The sequence below is a fragment of the Aegilops tauschii genome, chromosome 4 (genome assembly GCF_002575655.3).
Source record: "Aegilops tauschii subsp. strangulata cultivar AL8/78 chromosome 4, Aet v6.0, whole genome shotgun sequence".
In the NCBI taxonomy this organism is placed as follows: Eukaryota; Viridiplantae; Streptophyta; class Magnoliopsida; order Poales; family Poaceae; genus Aegilops; species Aegilops tauschii.
The window spans coordinates 346,011,313-346,034,089 of record NC_053038.3 but is presented as its reverse complement, the minus strand read 5'-3'; positions in this window follow the sequence as shown (position 1 = coordinate 346,034,089).

The window sequence follows — 22,777 nt, the reverse complement described above, 5'->3', positions numbered from 1 at the left end:
GCATAATTTAACATTGCTTGCTAATTTGGGCACACAAAAGAGCGTACAACACACAGACCACACTTACTGAATCGAGCAATTTTAGTAATTAAACAGAGCCAGTTGTCCTAAACATTGCTCTAACAAAAGACCAGCATTAAAAACAAAACCTAAGTATGCATAATTTTAACAAATCCGCCCCCGCGCCGGCCTATGCATCACCGGCGTGAGATGAGACATTGATAACTTGTCCTGGCGACATGCCGTCGTTGGTGGACTCCTCGTCCTCGTCCTCGATGCCGCTCTCAAGATTGTAGTACTCGTAGTAGTGGTTGTGCCAGAGCTCGCGTTGGTACTCCACCGCCAATTCCTCGATGGACTGACTCTTCTCTACCTCAACCTCTGCCACGCGCAACTCCTCCCGGCGCTCCTTGATCTCCGCCGTCTCCTACATCTCCAGGTCCCGCTCGGCGATCTCATGAGGAAGCAGGTGCTCCATGGCCACCGCCGCCTTTTCGGACATGGGTTGCATGCTGGATTCCTAGGTGGCCTGGAATATCTTGGCGTGTGCGTCCTCTATCTTGGCATGGATGGCCTCGACCTGGGCCAGGGCGACATCGGCGGCATGGACGGCAGCTCGAGCGCTCTCGGTACGGACGACATTTTTTGGAATTTAAATGCCATGGCACTCCATGCTTAAATAATGGTTATGACACAATTAAAGATGAAACCTTGCTTGATGTAATGTCATGCCACCAAGATGATGTGGTACATTTTTCGTATGTTTGGCGAAAGTTAGGACACACACCCCTCACAAACCGAAGCAATCACTAGAAGGCTTGTGGTTCTGAGAGGGAACAATGCATGTTTCATGACGAATGGGAGATAAATTCCCCTTACGGCCTTCAATTTTTTCTACATTTAAAATTCACTAACAAACTGTCAGGTGAAAATTTGGAAAATTTCACGGGTCATTTGACCTTTTAAAGACATTTAAGTGATTTTCTAGCCACTTAATGACCGTAATTCAAATTTGAACTACATGTACATGAAATAGGTAACCATAACGGTTTGAAAAATCATATTTGTGTACTTGTGTGCGAGTTAATTCCATGTGCAGTAAATTGGAAGGAATTTTCAAACATAATGGTCTCACGGCATGGACACATGCATGGAGTGCCATGGCATTTTAATTCCAAAAAATTAAAAAATGATTAGAAAAACATGAAACCTTGCTTGATGTAATGTCATGCCACCAAGATGACGTGGTTAAAAAAATTGGCCTATTTGACGAAAGTTTTGACACACACCCCTCACAAACCGGAGCAGCTCACTAGAAGGCTCGTGGTTCCGAGAGGGAACAATGCATGTTTGATGACGAACGGGAGATAGCTTCCTCTTACGACCTTCAAATTTTTCTACGTTTAATGTGCACTAATACAACTGTCATGTGAGAATTTGGAAAATTTCAGGGGTCATTTGACCTTTTAAAGACATTTAAGTGATTTTCTAGCTATTTAATGACCGTAAATTTGAACTACATCTTCATGCAACAGCTAACCATAACAGTTTGAAAAATCATATTTGTGTACTTGTGTGCGAGTTAATTCCATGTGCAGTAAATTAGAAGGAATTTTCAAACATATTGGTCTCACGGCATGGACACATGCATGGAGTGCCATGGCATTTTAATTCCAAAAAATTAAAAAAATGACCAGAAAACATGAAACCTTGCTTGATGTAATGTCATGCCACCAAGATGATGTGTTAAAAAAGTTGGCCTGTTTGATGAAAGTTTGGACACACACCCCTCATAAACCGGAGCAACTCACTAGAAGGCTCGTGGTTCCGAGAGGGAACAATGCATGCTTGATGACGAACGGGAGATAGCTCCCTCTTACGGCCTTCAAATTCTTTCTATGTTTAACGTGCACTAATAAAACTGTCATGTGAAAATTTGGAAAATTCTAGGGGTCATTTGACCTTTTAAAGACATTTAAGCGATTTTCTAGCCATTTAATGACCGTAATTCAAATTTGAACTACATCTACATGCAATGGCTAACCATAAAAATTTGAAAAATCATATTTGTGTACCTGTGTGCGAGTTAATTCCATGTGCAGTAAATTAGAACGAATTTTCAAACATATTGGTCTCACGGCATGGACGCATGCATGGAGTGCCATGGCATTTTAATCACAAAAAATTAAAAAATGATCAGAAAAACATGAAACCTTACTTGATGTAATGTCATACCACCAAGATAATGTGGTAAAAAAATTGGCCTGTTTAACGAAAGTTTGGACACACATCCTCACAAACCGGAGCAACTCACTAGAAGGCTCGTGGTTCCGAGAGGGAATAATGTATGTTTGCTGACGTACATGAGATAGCTTCCTCTTATGTCCTTCAAATTTTTTCTACATTTAACATGCACTAATACCACTGTCATGTGAAAATTTGGAAAATTCTATGGGTCATTTGACCTTTTAAAGACATTTAAGTGATTTCCTTGCCATTTAATGACCGTAGTTCAATTTTGAACTACATCTACATGCAACGTCTAACCACAATGGTTTGAAAAATCATATTTTTTGTACTTGTGTGCGATTTAAAAAATCATCAGACGATGTAAATATCTGGTGTTCAAAAAAGAAAATGTAAACATCTGGCAAGACATCCGGCCCCACACGATTGGCACTCTATTTCGTGCCTCGAGGTTTGGAAGGTGAGTGGCGGGGGTTATTAATCAGACACGGTTCTGTATTGGAAACAGTTGATACGTCTCCGACGTATCTATAATTTTTGATTGTTCCATGCTGTTATAATATCATTCTTGGATGTTTTATAATCATTCTATAGCAACTTTATATCATTTTTTGGGACTAACCTATTGACCCAGTGCCCAGTGCTAGTTGCTGTTTTTGCTTGTTTTTTACATTGCAGGAAATCAATAGCAAACGGCGTCGTGGAATTGTCACGGCAGATGTCCTCGTGGAAGGACATAGTTGCAGAGCCATTGCGATGAGGTTAGCTTAAAGGGGTTAAAACAGGACAAAGGGCACGAGGAATTTATACTAGTTTGGCCCCTTGCGGTGAAGGTAAAAGCCTAATCCAGTTTGAGGTGGTATTGCTAGGGTTTCGATTACCAGGGAACGAATACGCTTGGCCTGGCTTTCGATCTGTTGTCTCTCTCTCCCTAAACCGTTGTCGGCTCGTCCCCTTATATACATGGGTTGACGCCCCGCGGCTTACAGAGTCCCGGCCGGCTCATACAAACGTGTCTGGCCCGGTGACTTATCTTACATGCCTTATAATACAAGTTACATATACATGGCGGTTTACACTTATGGGCCTTAAATCGCCTTCGGGCTTGGGCCCTTTAATTAGCCTACTTCATAAACCGCCATCCTCAACATACTCATGGGCTTTGTTTAGATGAACCGCCATTGGGATAACCCGGCCCCTCCTAGGCGGGTCATATCGAATAGTCATATCCCCAACATTAGGCCCCAGGTTGATTTGAACTTGTTCATGTCAATCTTCAACACTTAGAAAAAATCCTTCTTCATCTCCCTATAAAGTATTGTAACCCGCCATGACATCACCTCCTGAAATTGCGATAACCCGCCATGACGTCACCTGTTATTAATACCACATACGACCCAAATCTTAATAAATCTTCTCTTTTAACGAACCTCCAAAAATCGAGGCGCTCGCGCCGTCACATGTCCATTTCCTTGTCTCCTCGATTCCCGTGCCTGCCACTTATCCTTCCAGTCCTATAAATAGGCCACAGGTCCTCTTTCCATTCTCCCCCTTTGCCTTCTCGTCTTCGTCTTTCTCCTCGCAACGCCCCAGCGTGCCCGAGCTTTGCCGCCGTCGACCTTCGTCCACTGCCTCAACTCTGGCCGCTGCATCGCCCTGAACGAACTAGAACGCTGCGGCGCCCCTCCGCTGTCCATCAGTGTTGGTAAGCCTTCACCTTTCCTCGTAGTAGATATGTCTTTAGGGTTTCCTTGTTCGTCGCTGTTCATCACCGTTCCTCCTTCTCTTTCCTAGACTGCCTAGCTTTGATCAGAAAAAAACAACACAGATCCTGCGCGGTAGCAGTTTTAGCACTTGTTTTATGATATTAGAACATATCCTCATTGTAACAGATCTCATTTGGGCACCCCACTTTCCTGCTGCCACCACCTTAGGTTTAGATTTTATTTCCTTTTTCTAAACTGCCGCAGATCCAATCTTATAGCTTTAATCTGTGAAACCTGTTTTTCCCAACACTTAGTAAAATTCACTCCTATCAGATCTTAGTTAACAGTACTTGTCATGGTGGCTTACATCACCGACTTATAATTACCCATATATCATTAGGCCCCATCTAAGCCGCCATTCTGAATATATACTGTAACTTTTGCTTTCCGGCTTAATGAATCAATTTGAACCGGCAAAAAATTTCTTTCCTTTAGGCTTCCTCACAATGCCGCCAAAGACAGTCGCTTCATGTAACTGGGTTCCCTCCATTGTCACTGAGAACACATTCAGAGACTTTGTCAAAATTGGGTACTTGCCAGCAAAAAATGTCATGCACTACCGCGCCCCTGATCCAGGCGAAGAAAGACCTCAACCAAAGGATGGCGAAGTTATTGTTTTTACTGATCACATGAATCGGGACTTCTCACCACCCGGTTCTAAATTTTTCCGAGACGTTCTGCATTTCCTTCAACTCCATACTCAAGACATCGGGCCCAATTCCGTGTCTAATATCTGCAACTTTCAAGTCTTCTGCAAAGTATACCTTCAAGAGGAGCCCAGTGTCGAACTCTTTAGGGAATTTTTCTATTTAAACCGCCAAAACGAGTTTACAAACGGACCCAGCTTGGAACTTGGTGGAATCTCAATCCAACGAAGGAGAGATGCCATCTTCCCTTATGCTTGCCAGCCGAGTCACCCCAAGGATCGGAACCAGACATGGTTTTACTGCAAAGATACCTCTCCGGCTGACGAGAATCCACTGCCGGGTTACCGTGTCGAACGCCTGGACCCAAAGCATAACCTTCCTGAAAAACTTACCACCGCCGAACGTGCAAAGCTTGCTCCCACTCTTGCAAAGGTTAAAGCTCTGCTAGGAAACAGTTTAACTGGCATTGATTTGGTGAGATGCTGGGTTTCTTAGCGGATCATACCCTTGAGTCGCCGGCCCGGCTTAATGTGTACTTACACTGGTGGTGTAAAGGATCCACTGCGCCACAACTCTGTGCAATTAACTAACGAGGCAATTAACAAAATGACCAAGTCCCTTCTGAATGAAGATCCGGAAGATTGCAGTAAAGTGGGTCTGAACCCTTTCTGCAAACTTAACCCGCCACCGGATGTGAGTCTCTGAACTCACTTACTTTTATCTCATTATTCAAATACGTTATTAACTCAACCTTTGATGACCTTTACAGGCTAAATCCGACTTTTGGAAAAAGAAATATGATCATGACGCTGCCAACAAGGCCAGGGCCGCTAAGAAAACCGGCAAGAGAACCACTAAGAAGAAAAACCAAGTGCCTCTAATATGTTTGAACTGAATGACAGCTCTGAGTCGGAGGTAGCCCTTGACTCCCTTGGCTCTTTTTCAATCACCTTATTGACACTGATTATTATCAGGATGACACGGGGGCCAGTCAAGCAGTTGAAGAAGAGGTAACTATTACTTCCTCTGGCTCAGAACCTTTGCCAAGACAGAAACTTCGACAAGTAACCCGGAAAGTAAGGTTTTCACATCCCTTGGCTCATTTAGATCCTCACTTTCTTTTGAAGCAACAGCAGCACGAAAATCGGCGACAAACCCGGACCAGTGGAGGTGAAGAATTGTCCTCCGGCTTACCGAACACTCCAGTTCCTCGAAAACGTCGAAACGAGGTTCTTCCGAACTTAATCTCTTTTTACCCGCTAGCGGGTCTCATTTGCCAGCCACTTAACTCTGCCGATTCAATTGACCAGGTGGTTTCTCGCTCTTCCTCTGGCGACTCATCACAGACTGAGCTGCCGGCTTTCAAAACTGCCTCTGGGTAACAACAGTTACTTTTGTTCTATACCTCCTTATGCTTTCATAATTGTACTGACGTGTCATAACCCATGTAGCGGCCAAGCAAAGCCTAGTAAGAAGACAAAGGTGACCAGGCCGACTGAAGATCCTGAAGTCGTTGAACCAGAGCAGCAAGTTCCAGCACCAAATGTCTCTGAAAAGCAACCAGAAGATCCTGCCTATGATTTTCCGCTAGAAATTCTTGACCTCTCTGGTGACCAAACAAAACTCAATCCTTTAAATACTGAATCATCAATCCCTCTTAAGCCGTCGGAGACTCATACTGATGACGTTATGATCACCGACACCGGTTTTACAGAACCGGGAAATCCAACTGCTTTGGCCAAGCACTCTGCCAAACAAGAGGTTATTGAAAGACGGAAAGTCAGGTTTGATGTCTCCCATTATGCACAATTGAGCAGCAGTGAAATACTCTCTGGCTACCTCAGCCAAGTACGGTCCAGCCGTGATCTTGAAATTGATATGGTGAAGCAGATGCATCAGAAATATGAGGTATGAATTCCTGCTTAAATAAGTTATGTACATCCTGCCAGCCCCCAAGTCTACCGGGTATGATAAAATTGAATAGGCTGTAGACTTAGAGTAACCGTAAGTATCTGTAGTGGAATCCTTCCAAAGTCGGCGTTTCGTCTTTATAATTGAACCGGATTTTTGAACAATTAACTTTGCATCCATAGCCCCCAAGGGCCGGTTTAATCAGCATGAATGAGCCGGTCCTGTTTCACCATTGTTAATAAAGAGCGCTTACCTGTATAGCCCCCATAACCTGGCTGTGATTGTTACAACATAACCGGGTTATCATAAAATAGTAAGGAGATACAAGCGATATGCATTAGCCCCCAAGTGCCAAGTACACTTGCTTGCAAATTGCTTGGGACTTACTGTCATGAACCGTTGGAAGGAAATATATTTGATATGAATGTTTTTGTATTTCTTGTGTTTGTACAGGATGCTACTGCTGATCTTCAATCACAATTGTCTGATGCAAAGACCTGGCTGAAGAATCAAGAATCTGAGACCCGGAAAGCTGAGTTAAAATTCCAATTTAGCGTGGCTGAAACGGAAAAGCTGAAGACCAGTTTTGAGACGGAGAGAAATACTTGGGCTGAAGAAAAGACTGCTTTGACGCAGCGAGCTGAAAAAGCGAAGGCGGCTCTTCAAGAGGTGACCATTGAGCTCACCGGTTTAAAACACCGTGTATCCTAGATGGTTTCTGCTATCTTTGGTGAGTCGCCTTCTTAAACATCAAAAGTGAATCTTTTCCTTTGATAATATAAACCGCCTCTAACCAATCTATGACTTACTCAGGTCCCAGGAGCAGCAACCTTAACCAAGATATGCTTGTGAAGCTCAAAGCTGTGTATACTCTTGTTGAACAGCTATACACTAGAGCTCAGCGTGCACTGGCCACAATTTCTCCAACTAATCTAGCACCTACTCTCTTCATAGATGTCTTGAAAAAACTTTCTGTGCTACCTGCTAGGATTGACGAGATGAAGCGATCATCTGCAAGAGCCAGCGCTGTGACAGCTTTGAGCCGGGCCAAAGCATGGGTGCCAGAACTAGACCCGGCTGATGTAGCCACTGGATACCCAAGCTTAAAGGAAGATGGTACTCCGTTTGATCAGAAGGACTTCGTGGCTTGCGTGAAAGAGATACGTCCAATGGTGACTCTGATTGCCAATGACTCGGACCTTTCAAAGTACCATCCGACTTATAACAGGGAGAATCAGAAGATGCCTACACTGGCTTATAGAGTGATGGATCTAATCCCTCCAATCTGTAAGCATACTTTTGCCCCTGAAGTTGAGCCGTCTGAACTTATAGATGATGAAGCTGAATTTCAAGCTTTATGTGGCATCGATTGGTCATCACCAAATTTCTAGACGGCGGAAGAGGACGAAGAAGTGGAAAAGGATGATCCAGAAGCCTCAAGTCAGCAAGGCCAAGAAGAGTGAACCACCGGGTGGTTTATATACTTGATCCTTGAAAAAACACTTGATTTTATTTGGCTCATGAAGTCATGTAATAGGGTAGTGAAACTTTAATCTGTCGTGCCATCGTGCACGTTTCTGTTTTGCGCAACACAGCTAATTTGCCGGTTTAAGAAACCATCAGTTTATGCTTATGATAGTGTCAAACTGTTTATTACCCTGCACTCAAACAAATCACAAGTGCCCTGGCGGTTTACCGCCGGGCGGGTCATGATACCCAATTGAAACCAGTGGGGACGGATAGTCCATAACCAAAGCCGGTCTAACCACAATGTTGACACAATTAGCAAATAAAAATCGTACCTGTGCTGTGTACTGAGACTTCCGGCTTATCAGCTCCATGCAGTTAGAATATTTAGAGCTATAACTCTAAACATAAAATCATTATCATCTGGCGACTTAGAGTCTGCCATCCTGGCGGGTTGCAGAGACCCAAAGATGCTTCAAATATGAGACATAAAGAGGGCAGCTTGGCTCGGTTTGTAAAAATCAAATGGCAAGAAAAAAGAGATTATAAAAAAGAAAAAATAAGAAATCCAAAAACTCAAGGCTTTTGCAGGCCGCCAAGCCAAAGTTTCTTCTTCAATGAAACTAGCCTGGTGGCCACTGGAAGGTACGCGCTTTCCATGAGCCGGCACTCACATTACCCAATCGACATTTGAACCCAGATAAGTTCAGGTTTTATTTAAAGATAGACTTATCAAGAGTACGCGGGGTCAGAGTAGTATCATGCATCACAGGCTGATTTATCCAAGTTTCAAGGAAGGCGGCTTATGAGCCTGGATCTATTCTGACTATCTGTAAGCCGCGCTCTCACATGACAGACCGTCGTTTTAACCTTAACAAGCTCAGGATCTTTGGCAAATACACCGTAAAAGATTGATTGTTAAGAGTTCGGCGGGTCAATCAGGATTACCTGATGAAGAAGCAGTTGGTATACAGGTAGGATGACCCGAAAGGTTATGTCCTCTTTGGTGAATACACCTAGATAATCTGGTCAAGAGGGTAGTAACTCTATGTTCTCTTTGGTGAATACACCCATGTTTGAATAGGAAGCCCCCAAGTGACATACTTACGAGTTGTGTTTGTCGGGGATCTATGTTTGAGTTGTGTTGTGCATCCAAACTCTCTTTGATCCCTGTAATTCGGGCGTCAAGCCTCTTAAGTGAACATGTAAGATGATGATAAAGACTCAGCCTCGAAGAAGTGAAACGACAGAGGCCCTGAATTATCAGGGATGCCGGCTTTATTATAATGTTTATAATATATACATCATTAAACTATGTACATTACAAGAACCGGTGGCTCAAGTATAGTAGGGCCGGAGATGAGCAATATTCCACGGCCGGCAGGTCTACTCCACCGATTTGCGTGAGTCCTTGTGGTCTCAAACGTCGATAAGATAGTACGACCCATTATGTAGATTCTTGCTGACCACAAAAGGTCCTTCACAAGGCGGGAACAATTTATGCATATCAGTTTGATCCTGGATAAGCCGGAGCACCAAGTCGCCTTCTTGAAAGGTTCTGGTTTTGACCCGGCGGCTGTGATAACGACATAGGTCTTGCTGATAAATCGCTGAACGAGCCGACGCGATGTCACGTTCCTCATCCAACAGGTCAAGTGCGTCCTGACGTGCCCTTTCATTATCAGCTTCCACATAAGCCACCACACGGGGTGAATCATGACGGATGTCACTAGGGAGAACCGCCTCTGCTCCATAAACCATGAAGAAAGCTGTGTAACCCGTAGATCTGTTGGGGTTGTATTGACACTCCATAACACTGAAGGTAGCTCCTCCACCCAACAACCCGGCGTTCTTTGTAAAGGAACCATAAGCCGGGGCTTGATACCTGGCAGAATCTCTTGATTAGCTCGTTCCGCTTGACCATTAGACTGGGGGTGAGCCACAGAGAAAACATCAAGTCGAATATGCTCTCATTGACAAAATTCTTTCATAGCACCTTTAGAAAGATTAGTGCCATTGTCCATTATAATGCTGTGGGGAAAGCCAAAACGGAAGATCACCTTCTTAATGAATTGAACCGCCGTTGCTGCATCACACTTACTGACCGGCTCTGCTTCAACCATTTAGTAAACTTGTCCACTGCCACCAAAAGGTGGGTCTTCTTATCTTTGGATCTCTTGAAAGGCCCAACCATATCGAGCCCCCAGGTTGCAAATGGCCAAGTAATTGGAATCATCCTCAACTCTTGAGCCGACACATGAGCTCGTCGTGAAAACTTCTGGCAACCATCACATTTACTGACCAGATCCTCAGCATCAGCATGAGCCGTCAACCAATAAAACCCATGACAAAAAGCCTTGGCTATGAGAGATTTAGAGCCGGCATGATGACCACAATCTCCTTCATGAATCTCTCACATAATCTCACAACCTTCTTCAGGAGAAACGCAACGCTGAAAAGCCCCTGATACACTGCGATGGTGCAACTCCCCATTAACAATTGACATTGACTTAGACCGCCGGGTTATCTGTCTGGCCAAGATCTCATCCTCAGGCAACTCGCCCCGGGTCATGTAAGCCAGATACGGAACCGTCCAGTCAGGAATGGCATGAAGAGACGCCACCAATTGTACTTCCGGCTCAGGAATAGCAAGATCCTCCTTTGTAGGTAATTTAACAGAAGGGTTAAGTAGAATATCCAGGAACGTGTTAGGTGGCACCGGTTTACGTTGAGACCCTAACTGGCTTAAAGTGTCAGTCGCCTCATTCTTCCTGCGATCAATATGTTCAACCTGGTAACCCTTGAAGTGACCCACAATAGCATCAACCTCTCGACGATAAGCCGCCATGAGTGGATCCTTAGAATCCCAAGTGCCAGAAACTTGTTGAGCTACCAGATATGAGTCGCCGAAGCACCTCACCTGGCTTAAGTTCATCTCTTTAGCCATCTAAAGACCATGGAGCAAGGCCTCATACTCAGCTGCATTGTCAGTACAAGGGAACATTAACCGGAGAACATAAGAAAATTTGTCACCTCATGGGGAACTCAAGATAACTCCAGCCCCCCAGCCTTCCAACTTCCTGGATCCATCAAAGTGAATAGTCCAATATGTCTTATCTGGCTTTTCCTCACGCGTCTGCAATTCTGTCCAATCATTGATTAAATCCACAAGCGCTTGTGAGTTGATGGCCGTACGAGGCATATACTTTAAACCATGGGGTCCAAGCTCAATGGCCCACTTGGCTACCCGACCTGTGGCTTCTCTATTTTGGATGATATCCCCAAAAGGGGCAGAGCTGACCACAGTGACGGGATGACCCAAAAAATATTGCTTGAGCTTCCGGCTTGCCATGAAGACCCCATACACAAGCTTTTGCCAATGTGGATACCTCTGCTTGGATTCAATAAGTACCTCGCTGATGTAGTAAACCGGCCGTTGAACCGGGTACTCCTTGCCTGCTTCTTTCCTTTCCACCACAATTGCCACACTGACAGCCCAACTATTAGCTGCGACATATAACAACAACGACTCTTTATCAATGGGAGCAGCAAGGACGGGCGGTTCAGCCAACTGTGTCTTCAGATCCTGAAACGCTTGATTAGCAGCACCACTCCAAACAAAATGACCTATCTTCTTCATCATCTGGTAAAGAGGTATAGCTCTCTCACCTAACCGGCTTATGAACCGGCTTAGGGCCGCAATACGACCTGCCAAACGCTGAACATCATTGACGCATGCCGGTTTAGCCAAGGAAGTAATAGCCTTGATTTTCTTCGGGTTAGCTTCAATGCCTCTGTTAGAAACTAGAAAACCCAAAAGCTTACCCGTCGGTACGCCAAAAACACACTTGGCCGGGTTAAGCATCATTTTATGAACCCGGAGATTGTCAAACGTTTCCTTCAAATCATCAATCAGGGTCTCTTTCTTCCTGGAGTTCACCACAATGTCGTCGATGTAAGCATGAACATTGCGCCCGATTTGAGTGTGAAGGCGATTCTGCACACACCGCTGGTAAGTCGCCTGAGCACTCTTGAGCCCAAAAGGCATAGACACATAGCAGAAGGCTACAAATGGAGTAATGAAAGTTGTCTTCTCCTGGTCCTTAACCGCCATCTTGATCTGATGATAACCAGAATAAGCATCCAAAAAACTCAAACACTCACAACCCGCCGTAGCATCAATGATTTGATCAATACGAGGGAGAGCAAACGGATCAGCTGGACAAGCCTTGTTTAAATCCGTGTAGTCCACACACATTCGCCAAGTGTCGTTCTTCTTAAGCACCAACACCGGGTTAGCCAACCACTTAGGATGAAAAACTTCAATAATAAACCCGGCCGCCAAGAGCCGGGCCACTTCTTCACCAATGGCCTTTCGCCTCTCTTCGTTAAAACGACGAAGGAATTGCTTGACCGGTTTAAACTTTGGATCAATATTAAGAGTGTGCTCAGCGAGTTCCCTCGGTACACCCGGCATGTCTAAAGGTTTCCATGCAAAGTTGTCCCGGTTCCCATGGATGAACTCGATGAGCGCGCTTTCCTATTTCAGATCCAGATTAGCACTGATGCTGAACTGCTTAGATGAGTCGCCAGGAACAAAATCAACCAACTTAGTGTCATCTGCCGATTTAAACTTTAGCAAAGGATCATGCTCCGTGGTTGGCTTTTTCAAAGACATCATGTCCGCCGGGTCAACATTATCCTTGAAAAATTTCAGCTCTTCTGTTGCACAAACTGACTCAGCATACGCAGCATCACCCTATTCACACTCCAAAGCCACCTTGCGGCTCCCATGCACTATGATGGTGTTGGGGAACGTAGCAATAATTCAAACTTTTCCTACGTGTCACCAAGATCAATCTAGGAGATGCTAGCAATAAGAGAGAGGGAGTGCATCTTCATACCCTTGAACATCGCTAAGCGAAAGCGTTACAAGAACGCGGTTGATGGAGCGTACTCGCGGCAATTCAAATCGCGGAAGATCCAATCCTAGCACCGAACAGACGGCGCCTCCGCGTTCAACACACGTACAGCCCGAGGACGTCTCCTCCTTCTTGATCCAGCAAGGGGAGAGGAGAAGTTGAGGGAGGACTCCGGCAGCACGACGGCGTGGTGGTGGAGCTTGTGGTATTCCTGCAGGGCTTCGCCAAGCTCTACGGAGGAGAAGGAAGAGTTGGAGGAGGGAGGGGCTGCGCCAGGGAGTGGGTGCGGCTGCCCTCTCTCTCCCTCACTATATATAGGGGGAAGGGGGTGGAGGAGGCGCCCTAGGGTTCCCTAGGGGAGGGGCGGCGGCTACAGGGGAAACCCTAGATGGGTTTGGGCGCCCCCACCCCTAGGAAACTTGCCCCCCAAGCCGGGAGGGGTGGCTGCCCTAGGTGAGGCGCCCCCACCTCTCCAAGTTACGTGAGAGGGGTTGGGAGGGGCGCACAGCCCCTTAGTGGGCTGGTGTGCCCCCTCCCTTTGCCCCATAAGGCCCCCAACGCTTGCCGGGGCCTCCGAAACCCCTTTCGGACACGCTGGTCGTCACCCGGTACCCCCGGAACAATTCCGGACTCCAATACCCTTCGTCCAATATATCGATCTTCACCTCCGGACCATTCCGGAGTTCCTCGTCACATCCGGGATCTCATCCGGGACTCCGAACAACCTTCGGTAACCACATACTATTTCCCATAACAACTCTAGCGTCACTGAACCTTAAGTGTGTAGACCCTACGGGTTCGGGAACCATGCAGACATGACCGAGACAACCTCCGGCCAATAACCAATAGCGGGATCTGGATACCCATATTGGCTCCCACATGTTCCATGATGATCTCATCGGATGAACCGCGATGTCAGGGATTCAATCAAATCCCGTATAGAATTCCCTTTGTCCATCGGTATGTTACTTGCCCGAGATTCGATCGTCGGTATCCCCATACCTCGTTCAATCTCGTTACCGGCAAGTCTCTTTACTCGTTCCATAACGCATGATCCCGTGGCTAACTCCTTAGTCACATTGAGCTCATTATGATGATGCATAGTGGGACCAGAGATACCTCTCCGTCATACGGAGTGACAAATCCCAGTCTCGATTCGTGCCAACCCAACAGACACTTTCGGAGATACCTGTAGTGCACCTTTATAGTCACCCAGTTACGTTGTGACATTTGATACACCCAAAGCATTCCTACAGTATCCGGGAGTTGCACAATCTGATGGTCTAAGGAAACGATACTTGTCATTAGAAAAGCTGTAGCAAACGAACTACATGATCTTGTGCTATGCTTAGGATTGGGTCTTGTCCATCACATCATTCTCCCAATGATGTGATCCCGTTATCGATGACATCCAATGTCCATGGCCAGGAAACCACGACCATCTATTGATCAACGAGCTAGTCAACTAGAGGCTTACTAGGGACATGTTGTGGTCTATGTATTCGCACATGTATTACAGTTTCCGGTTAATACAATTATAGAATGAACAATAGACAATTATGATGAACAAGGAAATATAATAATAACCATTTTATTATTGCCTCTAGGGCATATTTCCAATAGTCTCCCACGTGTACTAGAGTCAATAATATAGTTCACATCACTATGTGATTGTAATGAATCCAACACCCATGGGGTTTGTTCATATCTCCCTTGTGAGAGAGGTTATTAGTCAACGGGTCTAAACCTTTCAGATCCATGTGTGCTTTACAAATCTCTATGTCATCTTGTAGATGCAGCTATCACGCGCTACTTGGAGCTATTCCAAATAACTGCTCTACTATACGAATCCGGTTTACTACTTAGAGTCATCCGAATTAGTGTCAAAGTTTGCATCAACGTAACCCTTTACGACGAACTCTTTAACCACCTCCATAATCGAGAAAATTCCTTAGTCCACTAGTTACTAAGGATAAGTCCGACCGCTGTCATGTGATCCATTCCTGGATCACTCTTGTACCCCTTGACTGACTCATGGCAAGGCACACTTCAGGTGCGGTACACAGCATAACATACTGTAGAGCCTACGTCTAAAGCATAGGGGATGACCTTCGTCCTTTCTCTCTCTTATGCCGTGGTCAGGTCTTGAGTCTTACTCAATACTCACACCTTGTAACACAGCCAAGAACTCCTTCTTTGCTGATCTATTTTGAACTCCTTCAAAATCTTGTCACGGTATGTATTCATTTGAAAGTACTATTAAGCGTTTTTGATCTATCCTTATAGATCTTGATGCTCAATGTTCAAGTAGCTTAATCCAGGTTTTCCATCGAAAAACACTTTTCAAATAACCCTATATGCTTTCCAGAAATTCTACATCATTTCTGATCAACAATATGTTAACAACATATACTCATCAAAAATTATATAGTGCTCCCACTCACTTCTTTCGAATTACAAGTTTCTCATAAACTTTGTATAAACCCAAAATCTTTGATCATATCATCAAAGCGTACATTCCATCTCCGAGATGCTTACTCCAGTCCTTAGAAGGATTGCTGGAGCTTTGCATACTTGATAGCATCTTTCAGGATTGACAAAACCTTCTGGTTGTATCACATACAACCTTTCCTCAAGAAAATCGTCGAGGAAACAATGTTTTGACATCCTATCTACAAGATTTCATAAATAATGCAGTAACTGCTAATATAATTCGAACAGACTCTTAGCATCGCTACGAGTTAGAAAGTCTCATCGCAGTCAATTCCTTGAACTTGACGGAAAACATCTTAACGACAAGTCGAGCTTTCTTAATGGTTACACTTACCATCATTGTCTGTCTTCCTTTTAAAATCCATCTGCACCCAACAGCCTTACGATCATCAAGTAGTTCTTCCAAAGTCTATACTTTGCTTTTATACATGGATCCTCACTCGGATTTTATGGCCTCGAGCCATTCGTCGGAATCCGGGCCCACCATCGCTTCTCCATAGCTCGTAGGTTCATTGTTGTCTAGCAACATGACTTCCAAGATAGGATTACGTACCACTCTGAAGTAGAACGCATCCTTGTCGACCTACGAGGTTTGGTAGTGACTTGATCCGAAGTTTCATGATCACTATCATAAGCTTCCACTTCAATTGGTGTAGGTGCCACAGGAAGAACTTCCTGTGCCCTGATACACACTAGTTGAAGTGACAGTTCAATAACCTCATAAAGTCTCCACCATCCTCCCACTCAATTCTTTCGAGAGAAACTTTTCCTCGAGAAAGGACCCGTTTCTAGAAACAATCACTTTTGCTTCCGGATCTGGAATAGGAGGTATACCCAACTGTTTTGGGTATTCTATGAAGATGCATTTATCCGCTTTGGGTTCGAGCTTATCAGCCTGAACTTTTTCACATAAGCGTCGTAGCCCCAAACTTTTAAGAAACGACGGCTTAGGGTTTTCTAAACCATAATTCATACAGTGTCGTCTCAAGGGAATTGCGTGGTGCCCTATTTAAAGTGAATGCGGTTGTCTCTAATGCCTAACCCATAAATGATAGTGGTAATTCGATAAGAGACATCATGGTATGCACCATATCCAATAGGGTGCAGTTATGATGTTCGGACACACCATCACACTATGGTGTTCCAGGCGGTATTAGTTGTGAAAGAATTTCCACAATGTCTTAATTGTGTGCCAAACTCGTAACTCAGATATTCATCTCTATGATCATATCATAGACATTTTATCCTCTTGTCACGACGATCTTCAACTTCACTCTGAAATTACTTAAACCTTTCAATAATTCAGACTTGTGTTTCATCAAGTAAATATACTTAGCATCTACTCAAATCATCTGTGAAGTAAGAACATAACAATATCCACTGCGTGCCTCAGCACTCATTGGACTGCACACATCAAAATGTATTACTTCCAACAAGTTTCTTTCTTGTTCCATCTTACTAAAAACGAGGCCTTTCAGTCATCTTGCCCATGTGGTATGATTTGCATGTCTCAAGTGATTCAAAATCAAGTGAGTCCAAACGATCCATCTGTATGGAGTTTCTTCATGCATATCTACCAATAGACATGGTTCGCATGTCTCAATCTTTTCAAAAACGAGTGAGTCCAACGATCCATCAACATGGAGCTTCTTCATGCGTTTTATACCAATATGACTCAAATGGCAGTGCCACAAGTATGTGGTACTATCATTACTATCTTATATCTTTTGGCATGAACATGTGTATCACTACGATCGAGATTCCATAAACCATTCATTTTAGGTGCAAGACCATTGAAGGTATTATTCAAATAAACAAAGTAACAATTATTCTCCTTAAATGAATAACCGTATTGCGATAAACATAATCCAATCATGTCTATGCTCAACGCAAACACCAAATAACAATTATTTAGGTTTAACACCAATCCCGATGGTAGAGGGAGCGTGCGATGTTTGATCACATCAACCTTGGAAACACTTCCAACACATATCGTCATCTCACCTTTAGCTAGTCTCCGCAGCCTTTTATTTCGAGTTACTAACACTTAGCAACCGAACCGGTATTTATTTCCCTGGTGCTACTAGGAGTACTAGTAAAGTACACAATAATATAACGTATATTCAAAATACTTCTGTCGACCTTGCCAGCCTTCTCATCTACCAAGTATCTAGGGTAGTTCTGCTACAGTGACGGTTCCCCTCATTACAGAAGCACTTAGTCTTGGGTTTGGGTTCAACCTAGGGTTTCTTCACTAGAGCAGCAACTGATTTGCCGTTTCATGAAGTATCCCTTCTTTCCCTTGCCCTTCTTGAAACTAGTGGTTTTACTAACCATCAACAATTGATGCTCCTACTTGATTTCTACTTTCGCGGTGTCAAACATCGCGAGTTTCTCAAGGATCATCATGTCTATCCCTGATATGTTATAGTTCATCACAGAGCTCTAATAGCTTGGTGGCAGTGACTATGGAGAACCATCACTATTTCATCTGGAAGATTAACTCCCACTCGATTCAAGCGATTGTAGTACTCAGACAATCTGAGCACATGCTCAATGATTGAGCTTTTCTCCCTTAGTTTGCAGGCTTAGGAAACTTGTCAGAGGTCTCATACCTCTTGACGTGGGCACTAGTCTGAAATCCGAATTTTAGTCTTTGGAACATCTCATATGTTCTGCGATGTTTCAAAACCATCTTTGGTGCCACAATTCTAAACCGTTAGCATTACGCACTGAACTATCACGTAGTCATCAAAATGTGTATGTCAGATGTTTCGCAACATCTACAGACGACGCTCGAGGTTCAGCACACCGAGCGGTGCATTAAGGACATAAGCCTTATGCGCATCAATGAGGATAATCCTTAGTTGACGGACCCAGTCCGCATATTTTCTACTATCAAATTTCAACTAAATTTTCTCTAGGAACATATCTTAAACAGTAGAACTAAAGCGTAAGCTACGACATAATTTGCAAAGACATTTTGACTATGTTCAGGATAATTAAGTTCATCTGATTATTTAATGAACTCCCACTTAGAAAGACATCCCTCTAGTCATCTAAGTGATACATGATCCGAGTCAACTAGGCCATGTCCGATCAACACGTGAGACGGACTAGTCATCATCGGTGAACATCTTCATGTTGATCATATCTACTATACGACTCATGTTTGACCTTTCGGTCTCTTGTGTTCCGCGGCATGTCTGTACATGCTATGCTCGTCAAGTCAACCTAAGTGTTTCACATGTGTAAATCTGGCTTAAACCCGTTGTATGCGAACGTTAGAATCTATCACACCCGATCATCACGTGGTGCTTCAAAACAACGAACCTTCGCAACGGTGCACAGTTAGGGGGAACACTTTCTTGAAATTTTAGCGAGGGATCATCTTATTTATGCTACCGTCGTTCTAAGCAAATAAGATGTAAACATGACAAACATCACATGCAAATCATAAAGTGACATGATATGGCCAATATCAACTTGCGCCTTTTGATCTCCATCTTCGAGGCACGACATGATCACCTTCGTCACCGGCATGACACCATGATCTCCATCATCGTGTCTTCATGAAGTTGTCTCGCCAACTATTACTTCTACTACTATGGCTAACGGTTAGCAATAAAGTAAAGTAATTACATGGCGGTTTTCATTGACACGCAGGTCATACAATAAATTAAGACAACTCCTATCGCTCCTGCTAGTTGTCAAACTCATTGACATGCAAGTCGTGATTCCTATTACAAGAACATGATCAGTCTCATACATCACATATATATAATTCGTCACATCCTTTTGGCCATATCACATCACATAGCATACCCTGCAAAAACAAGTTAGACGTCCTCTAATTGTTGTTGCATGTTTTACGTGGCTGCTATGGGTTTCTAGCAAGAACGTTTATTACCTACGCAAAAGCCACAACGGTGATATGCCAATTTCTATTTACCCTTCATAAGGACCCTCTTCATCGAATCCGATCCGACTAAAGTGGGAGAGACAGCCACCCGCTAGCCACCTTATGCATCAAGTGCATGTCAGTCGGTGGAACCTGTCTCACGTAAGTGTACGTGTAAGGTCGGCCCGGGCCGCTTCATCCCACAATGCCGCCGAATCAAGATAAGACTAGTCACGGCAAGCAAATTGAACAAATCATCGCCCACAACTACTTTGTGTTCTACTCGTGCATAGAATCTACGCATAGACCTAGCTCATGATGCCACTGTTGGGGAACGTAGCAATAATTCAAAATTTTCCTACGTGTCACCAAGATCAATCTAGGAGATGCCAGCAACGAGAGAGAGGGAGTGCATCTTCATACCCTTGAAGAACACTAAGCGGAAGCGTTACAAGAACGCGTTTGATGGAGTCGTACTCGCGGCGATTCAAATCGCGGAAGATCTGATCCTAGTGCCGAACGGACGGCGCCTCCGCGTTCAACACACGTACAGCCCGAGGACGTCTCCTCCTTGTTGATCCAGCAAGGGGAGAGGAGAAGTTGAGGGAGGACTCCGGCAGCACGACGGCGTGGTGGTGGAGCTTGTGGTATTCCTGCAGGGCTTCACCAAGCTCTACGGAGGATAAGGAAGAGTTGGAGGAGGGAGGGGCTGCGCCAGGGAAGGGGTGCGGCTGCCCTCTCTCTCCCTCACCATATATAGGGGGAAGGGGGGTGGAGGAGGTGCCCTAGGGTTCCCTAGGGGAGGGGCGGCGGCCACAGGGGAAACCCCAGATGGGTTTGGGCGCCCCCACCCCTAGGAAACTTGCCCCCCAAGCCGGGAGGGGTGGCTGCCCAAGGGGAGGCGCCCCCACCTCTCCAAGTTACGTGAGAGGGGTTGGGAGGGGCGCACAGCCCCTTAGTGGGCTGGTGTGCCCCCTCCCCTTGGCCCCATAAGGCCCCCCAACGCTTGCCGGGGCCTCCGAAACCCCTTTCGGACACGCTGGTCGTCACCCGGTACCCCCGGAACAATTTCGGACTCCAATACCCTTCGTCCAATATATCGATCTTCACCTCGGGACCATTCCGGAGTTCCTCGTCACGTCCGGGATCTCATCTGGGACTCCGAACAACCTTCGGTAACCACATACTATTTCCCATAACAACTCTAGCGTCACCGAACCTTAAGTGTGTAGACCCTACGGGTTCGGGAACCATGCAGACATGACCGAGACAACCTCCGGCCAATAACCAATAGCGGGATCTGGATACCCATATTGGCTCCCACATGTTCCACGATGATCTCATCAGATGAACCACGATGTCGGGGATTCAATCAAATCCCGTATACAATTCCCTTTGTCCATCGGTATGTTACTTGCCCGAGATTCGATCGTCGGTATCCCCATACCTCGTTCAATCTCGTTACCGGCAAGTCTCTTTACTCGTTCCGTAACGCATGATCCCGTGGCTAACTCCGTAGTCACATTGAGCTCATTATGATGATGCATTACTGAGTGGGCCCAGAGATACCTCTCCGTCATACGGAGTGACAAATCCCAGTCTCGATTCGTGCCAACCCAACAGACACTTTCAGAGATACCTGTAGTGCACCTTTATAGTCACCCAGTTACGTTGTGACGTTTGATACACCCAAAGCATTCCTACAGTATCCGGGAGTTGCACAATCTCATGGTCTAAGGAAACGATACTTGACATTAGAAAAGCTCTAGCAAACGAACTACACGATCTTGTGATGTGCTTAGGATTGGGTCTTGTCCATCACATCATTCTCCCAATGATGTGATCCCATTATCAATGACATCCAATGTCCATGGCCAGGAAACCACGACCATCTATTGATCAACGAGCTAGTCAACTAGAGGCTTACTAGGGACATGTCGTGGTCTATGTATTCACACATGTATTACAGTTTCCGGTTAATACAATTATAGCATGAACAATAGACAATTATCATGAACAAGGAAATATAATAATAACCATTTTATTATTGCCTCTAGGGCATATTTCCAACAGATGGTGCCCTTGTAACCCGGCATCTTAAGCTGCAAGTAAACATAACAAGGCCTCGCCATAAATTTAGCATAAGCCGGCCGCCCAAACAGAGCATGATAAGGGCTCTTGATCTTAACCAGTTCGAAGGTTACAGTCTCAGATCTGGAATCGTGCTCATCTCCAAAGGCAACTTCCAAAGATATCTTACCCACTGGATATGCTGACTTGCCAGGCACCACACCATGAAAAATGGTGTTTGACGGCTTAAGATTTTTGTCGGTCAGTCCCGTGCGACGGAAGGTCTCATAATAAAGTATATTAATGCTGCTGCCTCCATCCATGAGCACCTTAGTAAATTTATAGCCCCCAACCTGAGGCGCCACCACCAGAGCCAAGTGACCCGGATTGTCAACCCGGGGCGGGTGATCCTCACGCTCCATACTATAGGCTGCTCTGACCACCACAAGTAACGTGGTACTGCCGGCTCAATAGCATTCACTGCCCTCTTATGAAGTTTCTGATCCCGCTTACACAAGCTAGTAGTGAAGACGTGGTATGATACGTCCATTTTGCATCATGCTTTTATATCGATATTTATAGCATTATGGGCTGGTATTACACATTATGTCACAGTACTTATGCCTATTCTCTCTTATTTTACAAGGTTTACATAAAGAGGGAGAATGCCGGCAGCTGGAATTCTGGGCTGGAAAAGGAGCAAATATTAGAGACCTATTCTGCACAACTCCAAAAGTCCTGAAACTCCACGGAAGTTATTTTTGGAAATAATAAAAAATACTGAACGAAGAAAATACCAGAGGGGGCCCACACCCTGGCCACGAGGGTGGGGGGCGCGCCCTACCCCCTAGGCGCGCCCCCTACCTCGTGCGCCCCCTGGTGGCCCTCCGGTGCCCATCTTCTGCTATATGAAGTCTTTCGTCCGAGAAAAAATCAGAAGCAAGCTTTCGGGATGAGACTTCACCGCCACGAGGCAGAACCTTGGCGGAACCATTCTAGGGCTCTGGCAGAGCTGTTCTGCCGGGGACACTTCCCTCCGGGAGGGGGAAATCATCGCCATCGTCATCACCAACGCTCCTCTCATCGGGAGGGGGCCAATGTTCATCAACATCTTCACCAGCACCATCTCCTCTAAAACCCTAGTTCATCTCTTGTATCCAATCTTTGTCTCCAAGTCTGGGATTGGTACCTGTAGGTTGCTAGTAGTGTTGATTACTCCTTGTAGTTGATCCTAGTTGGTTTATTTGGTGGAAGATCATATGTTCAGATCCTATATGCATATTAATACCCCTCTGATTATGAACATGAATATGATTTGTGAGTAGTTACGTTTGTTCCTGAGGACATGGGAGA